At 50.8% G+C, this 26,319-nt stretch overlaps 1 protein-coding gene and 1 long non-coding RNA gene across 3 annotated transcripts in view; both read right to left on the reverse strand.

The window, feature by feature from the left end:
- ZNF423 (zinc finger protein 423) overlaps positions 1 to 26,319 on the reverse strand; it is a 346,122-nt gene that overhangs the window by 311,580 nt on the left and 8,223 nt on the right. The gene's annotated exons all lie outside the window — the stretch shown is intronic.
- LOC123330318 lies at positions 866 to 12,196 on the reverse strand. Its single transcript, XR_006546150.2, has 2 exons — positions 2,508 to 12,196; positions 866 to 2,163 (listed from the first exon to the last, which is right to left on the reverse strand). It is a non-coding gene; the product is annotated as an uncharacterized LOC123330318 (long non-coding RNA).

Raw genomic sequence — 26,319 nt, forward strand, 5'->3', positions numbered from 1 at the left:
AGCATGGCGGGGTAACGGACCACATTTTTCTTTAACTCACAGGTTGTAACGAGAGGGGATTTTCTCCCTTCCTTTGTTTCTCTCCTCTCTGCCTTTGTCCCTGGCTGGCAGCCCCCCTCTGCCCCTGCCGCACTCTCTCTCTCTTTCCCTCCCCCTGGCTGCCGGTGTGTGAAGCCCTCGTCTGGCTGTCACTCAGGCCCCTTTGTGGGCTCCACAGGCCTCAGGGTATTACAACCCCCCACAGCCCCAGGCCCTCTGCAGCCTCAGAGGCTGTGCTCAAAGGAGGCTGCACTCAAAGCCAGGCGGCTGGCCCCGAGTTTGCTTTGACACCCACAAAAGGGCACTGGAGGGTGCGCCAAGTGTCTTCGGATGGTTCTCTCCCTACCCCAGAGATGGTCCCATGGGATAAACCCATCAGCATCACATCTCCCTGGCTGGCCAGCTGATAAATTAATCCCAACAAGAGTGTGGGCAGAAACTCTGTGGTTTGGGGGCCAGCACTCGATACACAAGAATTGTGGGTGCATTTGGGCTGAAAGGTGACTCGTTTGCCTAAGTCTCTCCTGCAGGAATTTTTGAAGACAAGTTAGTTCAGGCCAAGAGGCTGCTGCTGTCTCATCTTCTCTCCTGCAAAAGGCATGGCCCCTTGCTAGGCCCCCCATCGGATCAGGAGGGATGAGACCCACATTGTTAGCGAGCACAGCTTTTCTAGCACCTTTCATCTCCCTGCTTCCTCTGCCCCCACCCCTCAGCCCACAGCTCTCCCTTGCTCTCCTTTCTTCTTGGTTATCCATCACTTATCCCCATCTTTCATTGTTTATGGGGTCGGAGCCCTCCTTCTCCAGGAAGTCTGCCTGGGAGATAACAGTAGGATTGCTCACTGCAGGCTAGTAAGCCTGTTCCATCCCCTAGCCTCCTCAAAGCAACCTTCTGAGATAAAATACTACTGCTACCCCCATTTAGCAGATGAGAAAACTGAGGCTCAGACGGGTGAAATGACTTGTCCGGCTAGTCATATGCAAAGCCAGGATTTAACTACTTTTCCAGGAATGTGAATGGAACCTCAATCTCTCTGGATGGCCGACACTACGGACCCTCTGCCAGCAAGGCCTTGCCCTGGGGTGTGGCCCAGAAGAAGGGATCAGCCTCACTGAGTCATCCCCACGCTCTCATCAGGCCACCCTGGTGACTAATGACTCGGCAAAGCAGAGAGGCCCGGTGGGGGATAAGGCCTGTGATTGACCTTGAACTTAAGAGGCTCCAAGCTTGGACCAGCATTGTTAATGGGCCGGGAGTAACCTGAGCCAGCCCTTGGATGGAAGCTCTGGGCACTAGGGCTGGCCGGCCTGCCGGCGGCTGGCAGCACCACCTGGATAAGAGCCTCACTTCTCCATTTCACCGGCCTCTGTTCAGCGCAACCTTTTCTCAGACAACAAAGCAGCTCCCGTTTATTAAGCGCTGTCTGAGTGCCAGCGCTCTGCCAAGCACTTTACAAACATTATCTTGTTTAATCTTCACTACTGTGCAGAAAAACCATGTTAATGCGGACTTCTAGGCAAGGAAACTGAGGCCAGGAAGGACAAGGGCACACGGCTAGTGAGCCCGGAGCTGGCTGGCATTTGAAAAGGCCTTCGTTCTTAGCTGCAGTCCCATGCCCCCTCTAGAAAGAGATTACGGCTGATTTTGTTATCTTCCTTTCATTTTAATAGATTTTCACGGCACACTGCATCAGATCAAAGAGAAACAAAGTTGCAACTTGATAAGAAAAGAAAAGCGGAGGAAAAAAAGATTTGGAAGAATGCGAATATCATTTTCTTTGATGAGAACACTTCACACACATACAAGCACATGTGCATATACACACACATACACACACAGTAGTAACCTTAATCTGCTGTTTATTTGGGATTTCATGATTGTTCAAAGTCTCAAAGGTTCATTTTGGTCCTCTAGGGCATAGATCATCAGTTTCAAATTGGACAAACGGACTCAGACACAAGGGCTTCTCCGGCGGCTCAGCGGTAAAGAATCCACCTGGCAAAGCAGGAGACGCAGGTGATGCAGGTTCGATCCCTGGGTCTGGAAGATCCCCTGGAGGAGGGCATGGCCACCCGCTCCAGTATTCTTGCTTGGAGAATCCCATGGACAGAGGAGTCTGATGGACTGCAGTTCACAGGGCAACAAAGAGACTGAAGCAAATGAGCACGCGTGCACGCACCCAGACACAAGTTCTTTCCTATCCTGTGTCTAAGCTACCCAAGAGGCTTCTGAGCCCACAGCAAGGCACCGTAGGCCCCGACCCAACACTATACAGGCTTCTGCACATGTTTCTAGCACTGGTCCTGGAGGTGGGGACTAGAGCTCCCCTTTCCTAGACGAGGACCCTGCACCTCCCAGGGGTTGGGGACCACGCCCACTGTCATCAGCTTACAGGTGGCAGAGCCAGGTTCCTAACCAGGTCAGCCTGCTTCCAAAGCGCTTCTAACTGGCTTCCAATGTCCACTCACTTCAATCCTAAAGGACGGAGGCTGCAAGGTGGTCCTGGGAGCATCTGCAGAGATGTCCACCAGCACTCGAGTGATGGGAGAGCATCACTGAAGTCCTCAGCCCTGGTCAGCTCTCCAGGAGGCAGGAGCACTGGGCTCAGGGAGAAACCTGGGAGGCTCACCCAAACCCTTCTAGTCATCTGATCTTACTTTTTTTACAGAATAGGAGGAGCTTTTCTGGGTCTCCTCCACAGAAGGAAACCTGAGCCCTTGCTGCCTCTCCCTGGACCCCGTCTCTCCAGCAGACACTGAGTCACCTAGAAAAGGACTGTGTTCTAGGTGCCCATTGCAGAGGCCATGAAACTCGCCAGGCAGGCACCCTCACCCACCAGCAGCCGCCCTCCTCGCCGATGGGAAAGAAACTCATGGGTGGGTTTTTAAGGCTCGAAATAAAGTTTAAATATTACGTGGAAATTACTGAACAAATCAAATCACTGTTAAGTGGATGTCATGGGCTTCCTCTAGACAATACGTTTAATGAAGATTATTGTCCTCCTGGTTATAGTTTTAGATTTGCATTTTATTATCAGAGAACCACTTATGCATTACTCGAGGATTTTCATTAGGTAAATAAATTTTTATGTGGATTTCATTATATTCCCTTGGCTGAAATCCTGATCACTTAACAGCAAGAATGCTGCTCCAACATCCTGTGTGTCAATCAGGATGTAACTGTTTCCTCTGGTTGTTGAAAGTACTTTTTAAAAAATCTGGTGTTGATGGCAAGAGGAAAAGGGAGAGGGTCAGAACTCAGGGTAGAGTCTGTGTCCAAGTTCTTTCACTGAAATGTACACACACACACAACTAACGAGGAATTTTCTGTTTAAAGAGATATGTGAATGTATCAAGATATGTGTATGATACATATAAATTTCATATATATATATGTATCTTATATACAATTTCTTTCTGGTGTCCACACTGTTTCTGTTTTTTCTGTTTCTCCACCCTGCTTTGGCCTCTCCAACATGAACTGATGCTATAGCCCTGAGACTAATAGGTATGGAGAAGACACGACTGAAGCGACTTAGCAGCAGCAGCAGCAGTCCTGGAGAAATAAAGTTGAAAGAAACAAGCTTGGGAGGAGGCAGGAAGGAAGGCGGTGGGGGTAGACATTCCTGGAACCGCAGCCATCAGCAGGAAAAAAAAATCTTTTCTAAGAAGTCTAATATGAAGCAATTAAGCTAATTGGAATCTAGATTGTACCGGGTGCCTCCGGAAACTTGAGACCAGGGGAATCTCCTTGCTGGAAAAAAAAAAAATCACACCAGGATATGAATGAATGAGGGAGTGAATGAATGAAGCAGCTACAAACTGACCCTCACATCCAAGTCTAATTCACTCAGCCCCTGAGACACAGAGGGCTACAGGTATCCCTCTTCTAAGGCCCGACAGGGTTTTAGAAGAATTTGCCAGTAATAAAAGCTCTGCTTATTAAAAAGGGCTGCCACATGCCAAGGGCTGGGCTGAACGGATATGCGTGAAGGCATCCACCGCTGATCCACCCAGCCCACAGGACCGAGAGAGAACCTTCTAAGGTGCCTCTCCTGAGAGTACAGAGCAGAGAGGCAGCACCTCGACATGGCCCAGGGAAGAAGGGCAGCAGGGGCCACATGGTAAGCCTGGGGATAGCGGGGGAGCCAGGCTCCTTGCCATAAGGATGCCCCGAATGCCTTCACATGGGTTTCCATGCAGATGGCCTTGTGAAGCCTGGAACCCAACTCCTGCCCAGAATTAGGATTCAAATGTTGAGGTCCCATTATCAGCTCTGATTATCTGTGTGATTTGGGGAAAGTCAATAACCTCCCTGATTCTCAGTTTATTACCAATAATAATAATCACAACAACTTCATAGAGATTATTTCAAAATTACAAGAAAACTGACACAGACTGAAAGAAAAGACTTGTAAATGATCGTGCATGTTCAGTCACTTAAGTTGAATCCAGGTCTTTGCGACTCCTTAGACTGTAGCCCGCCAGGTTCCTCTGCCCATGGGGTTTTCCAAGCAAGAATACTGGAGAAGGTAGCCACTCCCTTCTCCAGGGGATCTTCCCGACCGAGGGATCGAACCCCAGTTTCTCGCAAAGCAAGCAGATTCTTTACCGTCTGAGTTACCATGAAAGCCCTTGCAAATTATATATCCAGGATATATGGAAAACTCCAAAATCTCGACAACAAAAAAAAATCTGATTCAAAAATAAATAAAAAACTTCAATAGATGTTTGTTCAAAGAAGACCTACAAATGGTCAATAATACATGAAAAGATGTTTAACATCACTAATCATTAGGGAAATGCACATCAAAGCTACAATGAGACACCACCTCATACAAGAGGATGGCTACTATCAAAAAAAGTTAGAAAAGACAACAGAAAATAACAAGTGTCAAGGATGTGAAGAAAATGGGACTCTTGCCCATTGTTGGTGGGAATATAAAATGGTGTAGCCACTACAGAAAAATTAAAAGTAGAATCACCATATAATTCAGCAGTTTTATTTCTGGGTATATAGTCAAAAGAACTGAAAGAAGGGTGCGAAACAGACACACACACACCCATGTTTATAGCAGCATTGTTCACAACAGCCCAGAGATGGAAATAACCTAGTGTGTACTGACAGATGAATGGGTCAACAAAGTAACAGTGTATCTACGCAGTGGATGCTACATCACGGATGTACCTTGAGGACACTGTGCTAAAATCAAATACTGTATGATTCCACTTTTTTCTCTTTTCTTTTGGCCAAGCCATACGGCTTGTGGGACCCTCAACCGGGGATGGAACCCTCACCTCCTGCCATGGATGCAGGCAGCCTTAACCACAGGACCACCAGGGCAGTCCCCAGTATGATTCCATTTTTCTATGAGGTACTGAGAGTAGTCAAATCCATAGAGGCAGAAACGAAAATAGTAGTTACCAGGGGCTGAAGGAAGAGGCAAGTGGGGAGTTATTGTTTAACGTGTTGAGAACTTCAGTTTTACAAGATGAAAAATTATGGAGATGGAGAGTGGAGAAGGCTGCACAACAACATGAACACACTTAATACCCTGAACTGTGCACTCAAAAATGGTCTAAAGAGTCAGTTTTATGTTCTCTTTGTTTTTTTTTCTTTGTGTGTGTGTGTGTCTGTTTTATCCACAGTAAAACATTGGCAAAAATAAGAGAACTGAGCAAAAACTACTTATGTCTTGCACCTAGGACCTAGTAAGGACTCAAAAAAAGTTCACTGTTACCACTGAAAGTTTGTGTCTACACAAAACCATCAGCCCTCCAGAGGCTTCCTTTGCAACCGTTTTTTCAGCTGTCAAAAACCACCTAAAAAACTACCTGGACTCTAATTTCAAGTTTTTTAAGAGCACAAAAAAAACTCCTCAATCTTCCATCTCAAAATAGTCACCTGTGATACTAAGCAGGGGTCTGACTGAGCATTTCTCAACAACCTTCGCAAAGGCTGGGAGGAAAGAAGCTAGAGGAGATGATAAAATGAGAAGGCATGAAAGGAGCATCCCACACGTGAAACAGTGACCCCCTGCAAAGGGATATTTGGGGGGATTTTATTTTCTTCTCTATATTTTTGTATATTATTCACACCATCTGCGATAGAGCAAGTGTGACAAAATGTTGAAGTCTTTTTCATCTTATGAAGTAAAGGAAAAGCAGTTCAGAAGTATCTTCTTCTGGGACTTCCCTGGAATGGTCCAATGGTTAAACTCTGCCGTCCAATTCAGCAGGAGCAGGTTCGATCCCTGGTCCGGGAACTAAGATTGCACATGCCAAGAGGTGCAGCCAAAAAGTTTTTTTAAAAAGTGTCTTCTTGCATATAATAAAAGACTGGATTACATTTCCCTGCCCCTCAATCAGCTGTCCAACGTCATCACCCACTTCTCCCCATCACCTGCTCAGCTCCAGGCACCCGGGCCTTCTCACCTTTCTCAGACACCCAAGCACTCTTCTGCACGGGGCTTTTGCACATGCTGCTCTCACTACCCAGAAAGTCTGCACCTCCTTCATGTCTTCACTCACAGTCACCTCTTCAGGGAGGCAGACCTTCCTTGACTCAACTGAAAACCACACCCACCAAGTCGGGCTCCCATCCCGCTCCCCCTTCACTCTCTCCTGAGCCCTGATCACTAACACACCACACAATGGGTGCTCACTTACCATGTTCACTACCCCCCTGCCACCACCAACAACCAGACATGGGCTCCAGGAGGGCACAAATGTTGGTTGGCTGTCACACCCAGAGCCCTACTGTGGCTCTGGGTCAGGTGCCCAGGTGCCTAGCAATAATCGACAGGAGGAGTGAATGAAAGAAGGAATGAATGAGGTTGACTTTAAGTCATCCCGACCCCCTTATTAAAGCAGCCCCAAGGCTCTCTTTTGCCCACACTGTCTTAGTAACCCAAGCACAAACTACTGAAAGAGCTTGACTCTTCTCTGATTCAGACTTTTCACTAATTCAGAGTGGCCTCCTGCCCACAGACTTTAACAAGAACACCACAAGATGGCCCATCTCCAGGGTCCTGACCCCACATTCCAAGTCCGGGGCATTTTTCTTGAAGAGCATTTATCACTCAATCAAGCCACCCACCCTGCCAACACTGCTGAACACCACTTACAAGAGGCTCGGCCATCCCTGCTTCAAATCTCACTTGTCCTCAAATATCTCCTGTTTATCTTGGGAACGGCCTACATGAATAGTCCGTTTGTTGGAAGAACATAATATTTTCCTTGGCTTTTAGGCAACAGTCTGGCAAATGAGCTTTCCCCGTGTAACTTTCTGATGGCTTTATGCGAGCAGTTAATTAGAATTATACAGACATGTTTATAGAAGTTTAAATGAAGCATAGTTCGAGTTTGTGAAAATATATATAATTACTCACACCGACACTTCCCACTGAAAAAGAAAAGGCAACATAAGCAAGATCCCTAAAAGCAACAGCAGGCGCTAGGAAAGCCTCCGCCGTCTTCAATGGCTCCACTTTGCGGGCCTCGGGGAGACCAAGCTCCGGCAGGGAACCTGCAGCCCCACCACCTAATACTTTGCTCATTAGGCTCAAACTGCAGCCAACGCATTCCCCAAAGGGTCCCTGGGGTGGGCGCCGGGCCCCAGGCAAGGCCCGCGTGGACCCGTGTACACACACGCTGGGTCTCGCCTGCACACAGAAGCAAGGCTATGATTTGCTGTACGACCAGCCATGGAGAAGAGGTCTGCAGCTGCAGGCAGGTTCTTTCTCTGCCCTGCAGGAGAGACCTCAGCCTAAAGCTCTGAGTGATGTCTCTGGCAGTCTGAGGACCCAAATGAGGAAGAGCTTCAAGCGCATCCAAACTGTCCCACCCACCACCTTTGGGTCAAGACCCCTGCTGTGCCCTCACCCAAACCTCAGTGTTGGCCAACCTAGCCAGGGATTGCCCTCTTCTCTCCCCCTGCCCAGTCGTATGGTAACACATCATGGGAGTGTCCCCTAGAATCCACTTCATCTGAGTCAAAGGTCAACCTAATTATTTGGGTCAAAAAATTCCTCAAAAGTATTCAGATTCCCTGTCTTTAAACTTCACAGAACTACAGCCAACCATCTCCACCTTTGACTTGTCCAAAGTAATGAGCTGGCTCCCATGCCAGCCTTACAATTTAACATCAGCAAGACTAATAACTAAATGGCTTTGCCAGGAATGGGATGGACCCAATAGGCCCCTGCAAAGGGGCCAGCTCCTCAGTCTCACAGGTGAGGGAGCTCCCAGCCACAAAATATAACCCCCTTTGCCTCCTTGGGGCAAAGCCATGAGTCCTCGGGACACATGTGGGCAAGGGTCAGATCCAGACATCCAGACATGCATCCATGCTGCCCACTGGCTTCAGCCACTGGGCCAAGCATCTACACAGGCGTCAGCAGCCTGGCCACTGTAAAGAGAAAATGGTCCACAGACTCATGGAGATATTTTGTCTCTCCTCTTCCTCAAAGAGCCAAGAACACAGGAAGGAATTTGGAGTCCAAGGGAGAGGGATACAGAAACAGATGAGGCAGAGGAAAGAGACGGGGGATTCCGGTAGGTCCTCCATCCAGTGCATATTTACTAAATGCCTGCTCCATGCCAGGCTCTTGCTAAATCCCTCCTCCTCCCCACTGGTCCTTCTCCTGAAGCCTAGGGACACAGAGTGGACAAGTCAAACTCAGTCCCTGTCTCAAATAGAGCTGAGAGTCCAGTGCAAAAGGAAGACCATAAACAAGTAAACACAAAAATAAATTCCTATTGAGACTAACATGACAATTTAAAAAAAAATAGAGATCAAGAGCAGTGGACCCAGTTTGGGAGATAAGTAGTCAGGAAAGGCGGCACTGCACTGAGTCCAGAAGGATGAGAATGAACCAATCAGACAAGAAAGAGGGGCAAGTGATTCCATCAGAGGGAAAGACAAAGGAATGATGTAGTCCTAGAACAGGAAGTGGGGAAAGAGGGACTAGGAAGATCAGGATATGGGAGAGGGCCATAATGAGATGAGGGAGGTATTCCAGAACCTTGCATGGAAAGAGACACAGGCGTTGGCACAGGCCTCCTGGAGACTGCTTGTCCCCAGACAGCACTGGGTACCTCCCCACATCCATTTCTTTCTTGTTGACTATCTCCAGAAGTCACTAAATCTAAGGAAAGCTGGGGCTCTCATGAGCCCCAGGAGTGATGCTCTATACTCTAGCCTGTGTGGGTCTAGGATCTGCAGGGGAGGCCATTCTTACCAATGAGACACAAGGGAGGGACCAGAAGGCCATTTAGGAAAAGTATGCTTCCTCTAAAGACAGACCTGTGTAAGGGAGCTTCTCTCTTCTGGTTTTGGGACATTGATGAGTGAGGGTGTGATGTCTGGCACCAATGCAGCCATTTCTTCACCATGAGGAGACATCTGTAGCCAAGAGCCAATATATTAAGCAGGACAGAACATAAAGACAGAAGGCACCTGAGTTACTGCTGACAGTGTTCAATGCCTCACAAAGCACTCTGAAGCCACACTCTCTCCAGACTTCAGGTATAAGTATAAGATACTACATCCTCTTTATGCTTGAGCTGTTTTGAACCTGGATTTCACGTCTTCCATCCCAACTGATAGGATTCCTCTTCAGCCAGCCAGTTCTATCAAAACAGAATGTCTGGCTTAGCTGTTTGCTCTTTCTCTTTCCAGAAGACCCTACAGGTTTCTCCGTGCTACTCCCTGCCTCAAACAGTTAGAGGTACAAGCCTCTCTCCAAAGGAAATTTACAACCTCAGGATCTTGGGGGGAAATTCTGTTCAGAGCAGTGAAATGATCAAAAATAGAAAAGTGAAGAAAGCATCATGCTTAATGACACCATCTAATAATAGTTTAAAAAAAGAAAAACCTCACCATGCCCAAGTCCATGTTCCTGCTCTAATCAGTAGAGGTTGTGTGTGTGCGTACTCAGTCATGTCTGACTCTTTGCGACCTCATGGACTGTAGCCCGTCAGGCTCCTCTTCCCATGAGACTTTTCAGGCAAGAATACTGGAGTGGGTTGCCATTTCCTCCTCCAGGGGATCTTCCTGCACAGGAATTGAACCCGTGTTTCCATGGTCTCCTGCACTGGCAGGCAGATTCTTTACCACTGAGCCACCTGGGAAGTCTCAGTAGATGTAACAATAAGATCTTAGGTCATTTTTTCCTTGTAATACTCCCATGTGTGTACACACACACATACATACATATATACTATATATGTACATATATCTACTACCTACATATATATGTATTACTATATATGTATATATATATCTACTATCTACATATATACTATATGTGTGTGTGTGTATATATATATATAGATAGATATATAGATATATAGATAGGTAGATAGATATTAAGAGAGTAGGCTCTAGAGCCAGGAGGCCTGGGTTCAAATCTCAGCTCCTCCATTCAACAGCTGTGTAACCTTGGGCCTCAGAGCCTTAGTTTGCTCATCTATAAAATGGGGATAACATCACTACCACTTAAAGCTACTGTGAGGATAACATGAGATACTATATAAAGGACACCAGACCTTTATATAGGACCGACAGGTATAGTTTTCAACCAGGGCTGTACATGATGAAGGCCTGGAGGTACAATGGGATTTACAGGAGCTACTTTCTAACCGGTGCTCAAGATACCCAGGCTAAGGGACAGAGTTCTGCAGAATGAAGAAGTTGCTGGCATTAATGTTTCACCCACTTTCTCTGTTACTTCTGACTTTTCCTCCTACAATGTGAAGGGGCTTCAGAAAGGCTACCAGATAGCTGAGGGCTCTGCTGGGTCATCTGGGGGGTGGGGAGCAGGCACCATTCCTTAGCTCTAAAACCAACTCCAGCCCAGATCCTTTGTCAAACCATCTGCAACTGTACAGGTGTTATTCTGGGCCCACCCAACACGAGTAGATTGAAAATGTATTAGAATCAGCTAAGAAGTTATTCGGTCCAAGCCTGCTGACCAAGCTGGGCGATGCTGCTTGAGTCTAAAAAACAGCGTGAGATCATGAAACGCCTGTCTTCTGGGGGCAGTAGGCTCTAAAGGGAGCTGCTGAAGAGGAGGCCAGGAATGTTCTGAGCAAAGGCAAGCTCCTGGGAATAAGGGTGTGACCTCCCAAAGTGGCTCCTTTTCCAGATCTCTGCCCCTGGCCAATACGGACATCAGGAGGCCTGGAACCCAGAGCCCCTGGGGCAGAGCCAGGGGGCCCAGGGGAAGCTCCTCAAATAGGCCAAGGCTGAGCAGACATCTCATAACAGATCAGCAGGGGCCTACAGAGCATTTCAGTGAAACACAGGAGCCTCAAGCTTGCAGGACACTGAGAGGACAGACCCACTGCGATCAGGATCCCTAATCCCCAAGGGCCGGCAGGCACGTAAATGGGTGACGTGAGCAGAGGGGCTGTGATGAATATACCCCACCTGTTGGAGCAGCCTCCACCCCCACCACCACCAGGACTGTCACTAAGCAGGACAGCGGGCCTAGCAGTCCCAAGTCTACCCCAGCTATTATGAGAGAGAAGCAAGAAATCTGAATGAATGCTTCTGTGAAATCTCCACATTTTTCAATGTTGGTTTATTTCTTTTAGACACAGCACAACCCAATCAAAACATATCTGTGGGCAACACTGGGCCTCAGGCCACCAGAATGCAACCTTAATCAAAAAGGCAGAAAGAATATAACATTAAAGGAGCAGATACTGGAGTCTGGACATTTCCTTGCGCTCACCTCGGCCCCCCTCCCTCCCTTGCCCCTCCCCTGAATGGGCTCCACAAGTTCCACCCACCAGGCAATGCCCACAGCCCTAGAAACACCTCTCCAGCAAGAAAATCCTCTTCCTGAAGCCTGGGTTTCCTCCCTGAACCGGATGGATGGATTTCCATGTGGGAAGAAAAAGGCCTGCGCAGGCACCCAGCTCCAGACCCCAGTATTTATACAGTTTCATAAACTGCAAGTGATTATTTTGTTTCATAAGAACAATCACTATGCAAATGAAACCTCCAGCTAATACAAACAAGGCTGTTAAATTCACTTGCCAATGTTTATGAAAAGAAACTCGGTGCAGCCCTGACCAAGCTCGCTAAGAAAATGTTTAATCACAAGATACATTTAAGTGAGGAAATTAGGCAAATAAGAATAGATATCCTGACTTTGCTCCCAGAGCCCCACCACCACCACCCACCCCCTCCTCTGTTTAGCAAGACAATGAAATGAAAAGATTCCCAGAGGACGGACAGATGTCAAGACTCAAGGAGGAAAAGGCAAAAAAATGCAGAGATTAGAGAAGCACGGGTCCCAAATTTGAACAGCACCCTGCAGGGTCTGCCACCCCATTTTTCACATTTGTGTTTTTCAGTGGGGCCATGGGAAAGGAGGAGGGGCAGGGTGCAGGGGGATCCGCAAGGCTGGGCCGGTGGTCAAGCAGGGCGGGCATGCGGAAATTCCTGCTGGCTCATGGCTCCTACAGTTGGCAGCGCTGGAAGCCAGGACACATTCTGTGCAGGGAGCGATCCCACATGGGGCCAGGCCCCTGGACCACAGAACGACGACTCAGGATGGAGTGAGATCCCAGCTGGCGGGCATCCTGGGGCCTTGGCTTCCCACAGCCTGCTGCAGGGCAGGGGGTAGGCCTGGGGACCCAGGCAACACCGGAGCAGGATGAAATGATGGGACGGGGCTCGGGCAGGACCCCTGGAGGAGGATCTCAAGTCCTTAGACTGCCATGCAAGAGTCCCAGAAAGAGTTAACAGCCCTAGTATCAGCATGGATTTTAAAATGTCAGGGCAATGAAAACTCATCTCATCAGGCTTACCTGGGCTCTGACCCCTGTGGTTCCACCATGGACAGCCTGTGTGACTTTAAGCAAGTTACTTTCCCTTTCTGTAAAACAGCTGCCTTATCTCTAAAACAGAGTGTAGGAAAACATGCCCCATGATATCATTGTAACAACATTGTGTGCATTCATTCGCTTCAGTCGTGTCTGACTCCTTGCAACCCCACCAGGCTCCTCTGTCCGTGGGGTTTTCCAGGCAAGAATACTGGAGTGGGTTGCCATGCCCTTCTGAAATCATAAACATAAAATGCTTAGCCAGGTCCTTGGAGCATAGTAAATGCTCAATAAAGGTTAGCTACCTGGTCCAAATCCTTTGTCCCATAGAGGAGGCCCAGAGAAGGTTGGTGGCTTTCCCCACCTCACACAGATCAACAGCAGACAGGGAACTTGACCCCCAGCTCCAGTCTCTCCAGCAGAGATTTTAGAAGAATGAGGAGGCTAGGGCCTGGCGCTGCCCCAGGGCCCCTCTGGGAAGTGCGCTCAGCAAGGAGGCGGTGGTAGGAGGGACCTCTGGAGCAACAGCTCCCTGGGGTTGGGGGAAACCGGAGCCTGGCCCTGGCAGGGCCTCCCAGGGGCCCGGGGCAGGGGCAGCTGTCCAGAACTATCTGTCCAGGGAGGGGGCAGGGAGCTGCCACTCGGAGCACGCTGTGTGCCAGTCCCTGGGGCTGGGCCGGCTCAGCCTGCTGGCTCCATCCACAGCCCGCCCCAAGGGATGCCGGGGGAGGCAGCCAGGATCAGAGCCGCCGGCTGCGTGCTCCCCTCCCCCAGCAACAGGGGACTAAAGTGGGTCAAGGAGGAAGGAGGGGGCCCAGGAGGCCTGGGGGAGGGGCCCGAGGAGCTCAGGAGGCACCCAGAGGGAGGCGACCAGGGGAGGATGCCTGGAAAAGCAGAACCGTGTGTGTGGTGGGCCTTGGGGGCGGGCAGGGCAGAGCTGCCAAGGGTTTGGGGGTTCTCGAAATCACCTCAGAATTAACTCCAAGGGGCCTTAGCCCAGGTTCCTACTCCCCCAAAGATCCTTCCTTTGCCCCCTCCCCTTGGTCTCAAGGGCTCCATTTTCCACGTAATCCCCCGGCCTTTGCCAGAGCCCCACCCCCAACCAGCTCCCCAGACTGGGGGTCTGTAAGGAGCCCTCTTACAAGGCTCTCCATCAGTCCTGGCCTCCTAGCTCAGACCTGAAGGTGGGCCCAGCTTGGCCCAGCAGTCCAGCCAGGAGGGGCAGCCTGGGGAGAAGCAATCCAGCGGAGCCCACCCTTAGAAGCCCAGCAGGATTGTGGCGTTATCAGGTCAAGTCAGGCCCCGGTCACCAAGGAGAAGAGTGAAAGTGGGCCCCACCACCCGCCCCCCAGGGTGCTCTTCGGGAGCCTGGTGCAAAATGAAAGGGAGGGAGACAGGAAATGCCAGGCAGGGCTGGTCCCAGCTTGGAGGGGAGGCCGGGCTTTGGGCCCCTCTGAGGTAGGGGTTGGGGGCCACAGCCCAACTCTGGGAGGCACAGGCTCTAGTCAGCCTCCACCCCAGGCTGGCCCTGGCCCAATCATCGGCTTCTCTCCCGGCTCCTCCACCCTGCGTGGCCTTAAAAAAAAAAAGGAAACAACCACCCAGGCAACTCGATATGGCCCAGAAACCTCCAGGGTCCCTGGGTTCCAGGAAGCCTGCGCAGGAGGAGGTGGAGGGCAGGGAATGCAGAGGGTCGGTGCCCAGAGAGAGGGACTTCAGAAGGGAGGGCAAGTTTGCTTGCTCCTGGGCCTCTTGGCTACGATGGGTATCCGCTAAAGGGCTGCCTGGAAACCCACCCCTAGAGGGGCTCCTGCCCTGGGTTCAAACCCAAGCTCTGGGGAAAATGTTGGTGGGGAGGAAGATGCAGGCCCACCAGCCATGTCCTGCCTGGGCTTACAGGGCAGTTTGAGTGGAACCAGAGAGAGGTCCAGAGGACAGGGCCCTTTAAATCTTTGAGTTCCCTCGGCAAGGCCATCCATGCCAAACCACCACATCCCAGATTTCTGGGCTGGGCCAGCTGGACTCTTGGGGCCTGGGGATGGGTGGGGGACAGCAGAAGGAAGGACTCCCCACCCTGAATGCGGCAAGTAAGCACCTCCCACCCGACAGAACAGAGGGTCAGCCTGGCTGTGCAGTTCCGACGAAACCAGGAAGCAGGTACAGCCCTGTCCACCAGCCAGCCACCCTGAGTGTTCCCAGGGGCTGGCCCCATCCTCCCGCCCCAGCCTGTGCAAGCTGCTTTTCCCCGGGCTGAACTTGAGGAGAAGGCCCAGGCAGGCAGGAGTGGGAGAGGAGAGTGGGGGAGTGTGGACTTGGCCACCAGCTGGGTGTTACCAGCCTCAGAGTTCATCACTGTTTATGGGTCTGTCTCCCAGCCCGGCTCCTGGGGGAGAGTATGGAAGGAAGGCGGCTCTGGGAATGATGAGGGCGGGCACCTGGTGTCGGGCAGCCAGGCTATGACACAAAATCTCGAAGCTCAGGCTGACCCACCATGCGTCCTCACCTGTAGGATGGCAAGTGTAATGGGACCAGGCTCACAGGGCTATTGAGGGTATTCATGAGAAAACATGTATAAAGCGCTCAGCAAACACCAAGCCTCAGTAAATATTATCCCCTCCTGCCAGACCTCTGTCCATAGAACAGAGCACACTTGAAACTCTCCTAACAAAAGTCAGACAGGGTGAAATGCACAGAGAGGTCTGAGGCCAGGTCTAACCTTACACCAAGCTCAGACCCGGAACATACAGCAGGCCTGCACTCCCAGGGCAAGCCAGAACAACAGATATTTTGAGGCAGTGAAGGCACAAAATTCAGAATAAAGCCCATTCAGTTATCCAATTCAGACCGAACTGCAGATGCAGTAGGTGCGTGAAGGCAGCTATCTTCTACTGGCCTGGCTGGAGGCCAGAAGGATGGGGACAGCTCAGGGACTTGGGTGCCAGCGACGAAGCATCAGTACGTACCTCCACTTCCAGCCCTAAGTCTGTGCAGAGGACATAGGCTCTAATATTAGAGATAGGGCCTGGGGGTAAGGACCCCTGTTTGTGGGACATGGGGATCTTGGAAATCAGTAGCCTAACAACTACTGCCACAGATGTGCAGTGTGAGCCAAGGCCAGGTCACAGGCTTCCCTGGATCACCCTTCCTCATCTGGCAAATCAGGAGGCGCCCCTCCCACCTCCTCCCTGGGTACTTGGAGGTGCCCATGAGACCCTCTAGAGCCACTCTATGCTCAAAGGTCGGGCATACCTCCAGGGATTTCAAGCTCAGGGTCCAGGGGCCTGCCAGGGGACTCCCCAGAAAGGACCTACAGGCCACCCCACCTGCAGAGTGAGTGTAACTGCTCACTCTTTATTGTCAGTATCACTACCCTGCCTCCAACTAAACTGCAAGCTCCCTGAAGGCAAAGACCCAGCCCTTTTCACTTGGCACTGAGCACCCAACAATAAGATCTAGCCCAGAATCAGAAACACACATCCAGGGAATGAATGAAGTCAGAAAGTACCCATTCAGTAAGTGAAAGAGTGAGTGAAACCCAGAATCAGTACATGTGCTTGTAGAGGTTGTGTCTGTAATTTCTTGAACATATATAAGTAAACTCAGAATTGCACTCCCACGCCCGTAATCCCCACATATGCGCCCCGGCGATGGAGTCTGGGGCCTTGCGTGCAAGTCCTGTTCGTCCCAGCTGTGAGACACTGAGCAATTAGTTTTGCCACCGTGTGCCTCAGTTTCCTCCTCTGTGAAAGGGAGATAATCACAGTACCTACCTCACAGGGCTGCTCTGAAGTTAAAAGTGAGGTGCTCAAAAGCAATCGAGGACACTTATTTATTTATTGTATATATACATCCAAGGACTGGCCCTACAGCGATCGACTGCCCTCTCCCGGCCCCGCCCCAAAGCCGCGAGCCAATCAGCGCCCCAGTCGGTACCGATGCCCCCGCCCCGCAACCCTCCAAGGCGCACATCTGGCCAGCGGGGGCCGCAGCCCACCCACCGGTGGCACCCGGCTGTGGGCTAGACGCCGCCGCCTGCTGCCCGCCCCCCGCTCTGGGCCGGGGACTCAGGAGTCCTGGGGGCGCCAGCTGGGCCTGGCCAGGCCCAGACTCTGAGGGGCGGGCGGCGGGGGCGGCCCGCGGTGCGGAACAAGCCCCGGCCCCACCCGGGCAGCGCGAGCGAGCGCCGCAGCCCGCGCCTTCCCAGCCAGCCCCCCGCCGCGGCCGCTTTGTGCCCAAACCTGGGCCTGAGTTATTGCGCCGCAGCCATGGAGCCCTCCCGGGCGGGGGGCGGCCCGACGCGTTCCCAGGACGGCCGCCTCAAAGGGGTCCCCGGGCCGCCCCGCGGGGCGGGCAGACGAGGGCCCGGGAAGGGGCCGCGTTCCCAAGCGCCTGGCCGGCTGGCGAGGCTCGCCGAGCGGGACGGGCCCCGAGGTCCCTCCCTCATGCCCCCTCCCCATCTGTTCTCCTGCCTCCGCCCCCCCCCCCACCCCCACCCCTGGATCTCCTGGCCCTCCCCCACAGACCCGACCTCTTTCTCCTTCGCTACTCTCCATTTCCAGTTCCCCTTCTCTCATCTCCCGGGACCTAAGTCACACCGGGCAGGTCTGTAGACAAACGCCAGGAGGGAGGGTGCTCGAGGCCCCCAGATCCCACCTCCCTTCCTAGAAGAGTCTGCCCTGCCCACCCCACCAGCCTGGGGTCACAACCTTGGCTTGGAAAAGGGTTGGGCCTCTGAGGCAATGGGCTGTGGGAGCCTCTTGGCCTCATTTTCCCATCTGTCAGATGGGGATGGGAATGTGGGTACAGTGCCAGGCACTGGGGACCCGGCAGTGACCAGGACAGGCAGAGGCTCTGCCAGGTGGTGCTTGCAGCCAGGCAGCCAGCGGGGTGAGGACCCTCCAAGGCCTCCGTGGTGACTTGGGCAGGGTTACACTGAGACAGGACTCCGTGGTTCAGAAGCTCCTAGAGGGGAGAGAGGGAGGCAGAAGCCACCCTTGCTCAGAAACAGCCCCATCACACTGACTCACCACTCAGAGAAGCATCTCTCTGAGGTCTGACTGTGCCATAGAAACCACAGAGGGCTAGGCCAGTGGGGTGCCCTGCCAGCTTTCACCCTCTCTGGGAAAGTGGTCCAGGGAAGGACCACACCCCTACACATCCCTCAGCCCTTCCAAAGCACCAGCTGCAAGGCTTCCAGCCTGCCGTCCCCCTCCATCACCATGGGCTCAAGTGTCACCTCCCAGATGGCCCTGTCTGGACAGCCTTCCTCACCACTCCCTGCCTATCCCAGGACCTGCTTTGTTTCCCAGAACTTGTTATTGACTCATGGACTTGTCAGTGGCCTCTCGTCTGTCCGCTGTTGTGGCTTCAAGCACCGCAAAGAGTGGCTGGTGCATGGTAGGTGCTCACTAAACGTGCGTTAGGTGAATAAATGAACGAATGAATGAGCAAACTAGTAAACGAGAGCAGACCTTCGAAGCCTAGAAACCCAAACTGGACCCAGGTCACGCGATCCCAGGACAAGTGAACAAGCAAGTTTGAAAGTCAGCAACTATTAACAGGTCTGAGAGAATCCCACGTTAGTATTTTAAAACTCTGAGAAGCCCTGAAAGTGTTTAAAACGTGTAACTCTGTTTAATGCAGTGGTTGCCAAATGTGTTTGGCCAGAAAAAATAGTTTTTATTCTTTTGGTGGAACATCAACGAAATCCTGGAATATATTTTGGGAAACAAGAATATAAACTCATTTCTCACACTCACAACCAGGATTTTACAGATGTCAACTGAATCTTAGCAAGGAGAAAGAACTTGCCTCTTTTTTTCAGCAAAGTCAAGTCTAGCACAGTGCTTGGCATATAATAATAGGTGCTCCAAAAGTATTCCAGTGAATGGATATAAACTAAATTCATGAGCAAAGTCTGTCATCGATGTGCATTTTCTCTATCCCTGTGCTGATGGTCTAAACCATGCAAGCAACAACAAGAATCTCTTCACTGTGGAGGCTGGGGCTCACACACACACATCCATGCGCATGCATACATGTGTGCATACATGTACACACATGTGCAGACTCACATATGTGCGCACACACACATACCCACTGGCACACATACAGACACATGCACACCCACTCTGGGGCATATGCCAGCCCACACAGTCCCCTTCCATGTGTCTGGCCAGTGCACCCCTTTAGAAAGGCAGCTGTCCTTGGTGAGGTGGGGTGAATGAGGCATACAGAAACCTCATTCACAACCCGTTGGCACCTCCAGGGGACAGATTAAAAGCATGGTGTTTCCCGCACATGTTCTCTGGCACTGCATTCAGAGCACACATACAGGTGAGAGAGAGAATGGCTAAGTTAGGCCGCTCCAGAGTGTGAGTCCAACCGCAACCATCCGGATGGCCATTTCAGTTTTACAAAGCTCCTTCTCACACCTTTCTTGGGAGGGGAGCCCCCATTTCATAAACATGAAGCTGAGGCTCACATGGTGAAGAAGTGGGTGGGATAAGAAGTGGGAGTCAAGGTCCGCCAGCTCAGAATCCCCCCACACTCCCCACAGCTTGGAGGTCCAGGTGGTTTCCAAGAAAGACCCTGGCCTGGTCAGTAACACCCTGGTCAGTGACAGCAGCAAGATCTCCCCAGCTCATCCTTGTCCTGCCCCTGGGCACAATTCTGCCACAAGGTCATTGTATGACCCTGAATATCTGATTCACCCTCTCTGGGAAAGTCTGACCATTCACATGACAAGGGAGTTCAGCTGATGCTTCTCTAAATCTGTTATGTCTTGTGATTAAAAAAAAAAAATACCCTAAGGCCCCCAACTGAGTGGTGAGAAGTGAGTGTTGAGATGAGATACTGCCTGAAAAGTACATAGCCCAGTGCCTGCATACAAGGGGGGCTCATGAAACGGGAGCTGCTCTGGGTGTTGTAATTCTATCTTTCTGGGCCCAAATCAAACAGTATCCCCTCTTCCAGGTCTTGCCTCATTCCTCCTGTCAAAGGAACTCCTCCAGCCTCTCTTGGCCTTCAACCTGCACCTCTGTCTTGGGCTGCCCTGTCGGGTCCTGTGGTTGGTTAGGGTTCTGTGTCCAGTCCAGATTGTGAGCTCCCTGACAGCATGGCCTCTACCCGGTTCATCTCTACAGCCTCCCTGGAGCCCAGGCTAACATACTCACCAGGGTAAGACACTCGGGATATGGATGGATGGATGGATGGATGGATGGAAAGGGAAGAAAGGAAAGTTAAGGAGAAGAGGGGAGGAGAGAAGAGGATGGAAGGATTACGGGTGGAGAAGTGATGAGTGACAGATGAATGGAGGGAAAATGGATGGATGATAAGATGGGTGGGTGGATGGGACAGAGGAATGGAAAGGAAGAAAAGGAATGGGAGAGGAGGACGGATGGATGACAAGATGGATAGATGATGAATGGAGAATGGATGGAAGACAGATGAGTAGATGGATGTTTGGTGGAAGAAAGAAGAGACACGACTACAGGACTAGTAGACAGAAAGAAAAGCTCACTCCCCCCCTCCCCCACCACGCTCCACATTCAGAGTGCTGTCAGTTTCCCTTCCTAAAGAAATAAGAAGTATCCTATAAAGATAAGAAAAATGGTCAACTTCACTGGTAATCAACAAATTAAAACAACAGGCTATTTCTTGCCTGCCAGATTGGCAAAAAGGAAAAGTGGGGAAAATAAGGAGAAGGAGAGCGAAAGAAGAAGAAAAAAGGGACCTATAATATGTGGGCAAGGATTAGGAGAAACATGTATTCACACACTAGTACAGAAGGTACATCCTTTGTGGAGAGCAATTTAGAAATATCCTTCAAAATTTACAAGTGACTACTCTTCGACCTAACAAGTCCACTTCTAGGAATCTAGCCTAAGAAACACAAAGATTTATAAACAAGAATGTTACCTGCATCCTTGTTTATAACAGTGAAAAACTAAACATCCATCAATAGAGGACTAAGAACCCACCCTACAGCATTATGGCTGTTGAAGTGGAACAGTCTGCGATACTAACATGATGATGTCTCCTAGACTAATGGTTCTTAACTCTGGCTGCACACCCAAAGTACCCTAGAAGCTTAAAAAAAAAAAACAACTGGGGGACCATCCTCGGAAAGTTTGACTTATTTCGTCTATGGTGGGTCCCAGGTAATGTTATTTCTTCAAGTGTCTGAGATGATTCTAATGTGCAACCAAGACTGAAAACTCACTGCTTCATGAAAACAACAAATAACAGAAAGCATAGCCAACCAGTATATGATACTATCTAAGTTTAAAATTGTATATCCATCGGTGCATATACATATGTTTTCAAGTAAATTCACCACAGAAGAGGTCTGGGAGGAAAGAGAACTGTGGATAACAGTGCTCATCTCTGGGGGAGGAGGGGGTTAATTTATTTTTGAAGATGTGTAAATCAGTTATTAAAGGTGTGGGTATTGACAGCCCACAAGGAGCAGAACACGGATGGATGGGGAGCAGGACAGACCTCCTGTGCCTTCACTCGTGACCCTCTCTCCTTCCCAGGGTCCAGGGACTCCTCCAGCCCATGGAGAAAGCATGAGTTTCACTGTTGTCTTTTTGGGGATCCTTGGGCAGTTATAAGGTAATGGTTACTGACTCAGGCCCTGGGCTAATCCCAGCTCTGCCCGCCTCCAGCCATGTGACTTTGGGCAAGGGACTTCTGGGCCTCAGCTTGTGCATCTGTGAAATGGAGATAAATCAGGGAACCAGTAGGGGGACAGGTGGAAGGAGCTGAAGGCAGGGCCTGGCATAGGTGAGTGCCTGGCCACGATTGCCCCTCCGCACCCTCCCCAGCATCAGGCCAGCCGTGCTGGTGGCTCTGATGGGCATATGTAGAGCCTGGACATTCTCCAGCCACGTTGCTCCCTGGCTTAGGAGGAGCACCAGACAGCCTACTCCAAGGATGCCTGGCAAAGGCCCTGGGGCCAAAAGAGCGAGGGACACCTCAGGCCGAACTGTCAGACATGTGAAAAGATATTGACATCACAGTCAAGCCCTTGACATGTCTTCTCTTATCCAACGTTCCCTTCAATCCACCAAAGGACCCGGGGAGCAAGGAAAGATCCAGATGCCCTGATGGAGGATCCCCTAGATCTGCCTCTTCAGACTTCTCACCTTGTGGACAGGTCACTTTAAAAAGTACCTTGAAAAGGGGCTTCCCTGGTGGTCCCGTGGTTAAGACTCTGCCTGCGATGCAGAGGACACTGGTTCAGTCCCTGATCCAGGGAGACTCCATATGTAGAAGCAAGTAAGCCCATGCACTACAGCTACTGAGCCCGCATGCTCCAGAGCCTGTGCTCCGCAGCAAGAGATGCCACTGCAAGGAGAAACCCGCGCTCGGCAACTAGAGAGCAGCCCACGCTCACTGCAAGTAAAGACAGCCCTCGCACAACAACCAAGACCCAGCACAGTCAACAATTAAATATATAGCTTTTTTAAAACGCATTAAAAAAAAATACCATGAAAAGACCTAAAAATATCTTTCTAGTTTGTATTATTTTAAAGCCAAAGCATCTTGTGCTTTCCCACTCTTATGTTCCAGGGATTAAAATCTTAAACCATGTAAGACAGATAGCTAGCCCCACCAGTTCCATTCCATTTCACAGATGGGAAAACTGAGGCCCACAGAGGGCACTGTCCTGCCCAAGATCACAGAGCATGCTTCCTCCAAACCACAACCCTCCTGTGCGAGAGAAATAAGTCAATCTTAACACAGACCTTCAGTGATACAGGGGTCTTTCTTTTTCATGCTGCTTTATTTTATTGGCAGTTTTCCCTGCAAACATATCCTGTTTTCCTCCTTCCTTCTCCCAACCCATCCCTCATTCGTAGTGCTACCTGGGGACAAACCGTCCCTGAAAGATGCTGAAGAACCCGAGGGCCACTTAGTGGAGATGGGACCGCAGAGTCCTGGCCAGCACTGAGCTGGGTCAAATATGTCCACTTTGAAGCCCCCTTAGGATTGTGGCAGGAAGAGGGAAGAGGGAGTAGTTTATTCAGTTAAAAGTTCTGTTGTATTTAAAGTTAGTATGAAAATCTCATATTGCTTTTATTCTTTGAAAACAGTGGTTTACAAACAAGCACAATGATTGCCACAGTGGCTACAATCTCACAGGAGGAGAGCACTACATACCCACCCACCCTTGGGCTAAGGGTGAAGGGGGAGAATAGGCAGAGAGCATCCCAGCCCCAGGGGGGGGTGAGGGCTCCCAGTCCTTCAGGAGGAGCATCTCCAGAGGAGGGGAAGGAGGCAGGAGAGACCACCAGAGATGCCAGCCGGGAGCCGAAGTCACCCATCAAGAGATTGCTTTTCAGTCCCTCAGTCGTGTCTGACTCTTTGCCACCCCATGGACTGCAGCACGCCAGACTTCCCTGTCCTTCACCATCTCCCCGAGCTTGCTCAAACTCGTGTCCATTGGATTGATGATGGCATCCAACCATCTTATCCCTTGTGGCCCCCTTGTCCTCCTGCCCTCAATCTTTCCCACCATCAGGGTCTTTCTTTTCCAGTGAGACGGTTCTTCCCATGAGGTGGCCAAAGTATCAGAGCTTCAGCTTCAGCATCAATCCTTCCAATGAATATTCAGGGTTGATTTCCTTTAGGATTGACTGGTTTGATCTCCCTGCTGTTCAAGGGACTCTCAGCCTTCTCCAGCACCACAATTCAAAAGCATCAATTCTTTGGTGCTCAGCCTTCTTTACATAGAGATGGACTGTGACATGTTCCTGTGAGTTTACCCACTCACTCACTAACTCATTCATTTAGGAATTCATCTAGTCTTTAACTAGTCATTTGTTCACAATTCACTCATTCACCTGTCTACTCATTCATTCATTCCTTCAATAGCTTACACAGTTACTCATTCACCTAACAAATCTATTTAAACACGAGGACCCAGAAGCCCAAGACAAGGTCATCTGCAGTCATCTGTAAGTGAGCATGGTCTCCCGGAAGCCCACCAGGCTGACTGCATCCCATGCAAAGATACTCTCCCCCTGGGCCAGTAGACCAAGGCCAGCTTTGCTGACTCTTAACAGGGCTGCCCTGGGGACTGGAGCTTTGAGCTACTCCCTGTGGCCCCAAGAGACAGACCCAGGACCATTGCACCTAAATTACAGGAGGCGGACTGCAGCTTCATAGAAAGAGAAACATGGGAAATTCAAGCTGAAAAGGCACAAGTTGTGCCATAGAGGTAGTGAGCTCCCAGAGACTGAAATGTGTGAGTCCAGGCTGGATGGAACTCAGGATGCCACAAACACACGGGAAGGCTGAAGGAAGTGGCCTCTGAGGTTCCTCTTCAACCTGGGATTTTCAAGATTCTGAGAAGTTCAAAGGCAAAAATAGTAAAGGTCTGAATCTTTGCATCACATGTGCCAGGCCCCTGGCTGTCCCTCTCTCCCTGAGGAGACAGGGCATCTGCAGAGTGGCCTGAGCACTGAGAAGGTGCGCTCTGCTCCTGCTTCCCCAGGGAACCCAGCACTCACTGCAGCCTCAACCCCAGGCGACCGGAGCCTGCCGCCTGTCTTCATTCCCCCCACCCTGGGAGCCTGGTCTCCTCCCTCACCCTCTCCTTGGGGATTCTCTGGAGCTGGTGATTGTCTCTCCTCTTCCCAGGTTCAGACCTGCAGCCTCATGGGGCTAGGGACAAAGCAATAGCTCAAGTTCAGAAACCAGAAGTATGCTGTACGTTGCTGGCAGCTATGGGGTCCTGCCAGCCACCCCCAGGCCAAGGGGGTACACCCAGGCCTGATGTACCAGCCCCTACCATGCCAGCTCCTTTATCCAGCCATGCCCTGCTTCCTAACCCAGCCCAGATGGCCATCACTCTGCCTCAGGCAGGTAAAATTCAGTGCAACAGGAGTTAGGTGAACAGTATGTTTTATTTAATTAGGATCAACAGAAGAGATAAACCTCACAGCAGGACAGGGAATGACAACGCTGCAAAAAAATAATTCATGCCCAGGTAACGAAAGGGCAGACTTCAATTACAGGAAAAAGTGGGGGAGGAAAGGTGGCTGGCACCTCAGGGAGAACAATATAAGAGTCTGTAGCACCCAAGCCGGCGGGTCAGAGGCAGTAGGCGCTCGAGGACTGCAAACCAAGGCAACTAAGTGGCCATTACAACAGCTATCCCTCCCCTGCGCCATCGCAGACAAACCAGCCTGAAGTGTGTAGGCTGCTAAGTCAGAGGGGCTGTCTGGGTCCTGGCAGGCAAGTGTGGGGGCCACAGGCCAACCTCACACCTGCCAGGCTCAGTCTCCAGAGGAATGGTGCCCCCAAGGACAGAGAACGCATGTTCTCATCCTGAGAGTCGTCACCAGATCCCTCAACAGCTCCGAAGCACCCCCTCTTGCCCGGATCTCAGCCCTGATGGAGCCCTGATGTGCGCTTTGAGCACACCAGTTTCCCCTCTCTCACTGGAGCAAGGGAAAACATCACCAGTTCTCCAAGTCACTGCATCTTCGGAGCCTCTGTTTCTCCTCTCTCCCTGGAAAACGGACACCTTGAATTGATGGCCTCCTCGGAGGGTGATGGGCTAAGATCCCCCCAACCCACCACCACCACCTGCTTGTCGGCTAAAAATGAATGTTAATGATGGCTGCACAATGATGTGAATGTACTTAAAGTCACAGAGTCTGACAGTTAAAAATGTTAAGATGGTAAATTTTACATTACGTATGTGTGTGTGTCAGAGAAGGCAATGGCACCCCACTCCAGTACTCTTGCCTGGAAAATCCCATGGGCGGAGGAGCCTGGTAGGCTGCAGTCCATGGGGTCACTAAGAGTTGGACACGACTGAGCGACTTCACTTTCACTTTTCACTTTCATGCATTGGAGAAGGAAATGGCAACCCACTCCAGTGTTCTTGCCTGGAGAATCTCAGGGACGGGGGAGCCTGGTGGGCTGCCGTCTATGGGGTCGCACAGACTCGGACACAACTGAAGTGACTTAGCAGCAGCAGCAGCACATGTGTGTGTTAGTCACTCAGTCATGTCTGACTCTTTGCAACCCCCAGGCTCCTCTGTCCAAGGAAGTCTCCAAGCAAGAATACTGGAGTGGGTTGCCATGACCTCCTCCAGGGGATCTTCCCAACCCAGGTATCAAACCTGAGTCTCCAGCAGTACAGGCAAATTCTTTCCCATCTGAGTCACCAGGCATCTTACCTCAATTTTTTTAAGGGAAGAAAATGAAAAGTGGTTAGTCCCTACCCCAGACCAGCTAGACGAGCATCTCTAGGCTCTGAAAGTGGGAATCTACAATTTTAACCAGCTTTACGGTTGGTAAAGAATTCTCCTGCCAATTCAGGAGACACAAGAGATGTGGTTTCGCTTCCTGGGTCAGGAAGATCTCCTGCAGAAGGAAATGACAACCCACTCCAGTGTTCTTGCCTGGAAAATTCCAT

Source organism: Bubalus bubalis, chromosome 18 (genome assembly GCF_019923935.1).
Source record: "Bubalus bubalis isolate 160015118507 breed Murrah chromosome 18, NDDB_SH_1, whole genome shotgun sequence".
NCBI lineage: Eukaryota > Metazoa > Chordata > Mammalia > Artiodactyla > Bovidae > Bubalus > Bubalus bubalis.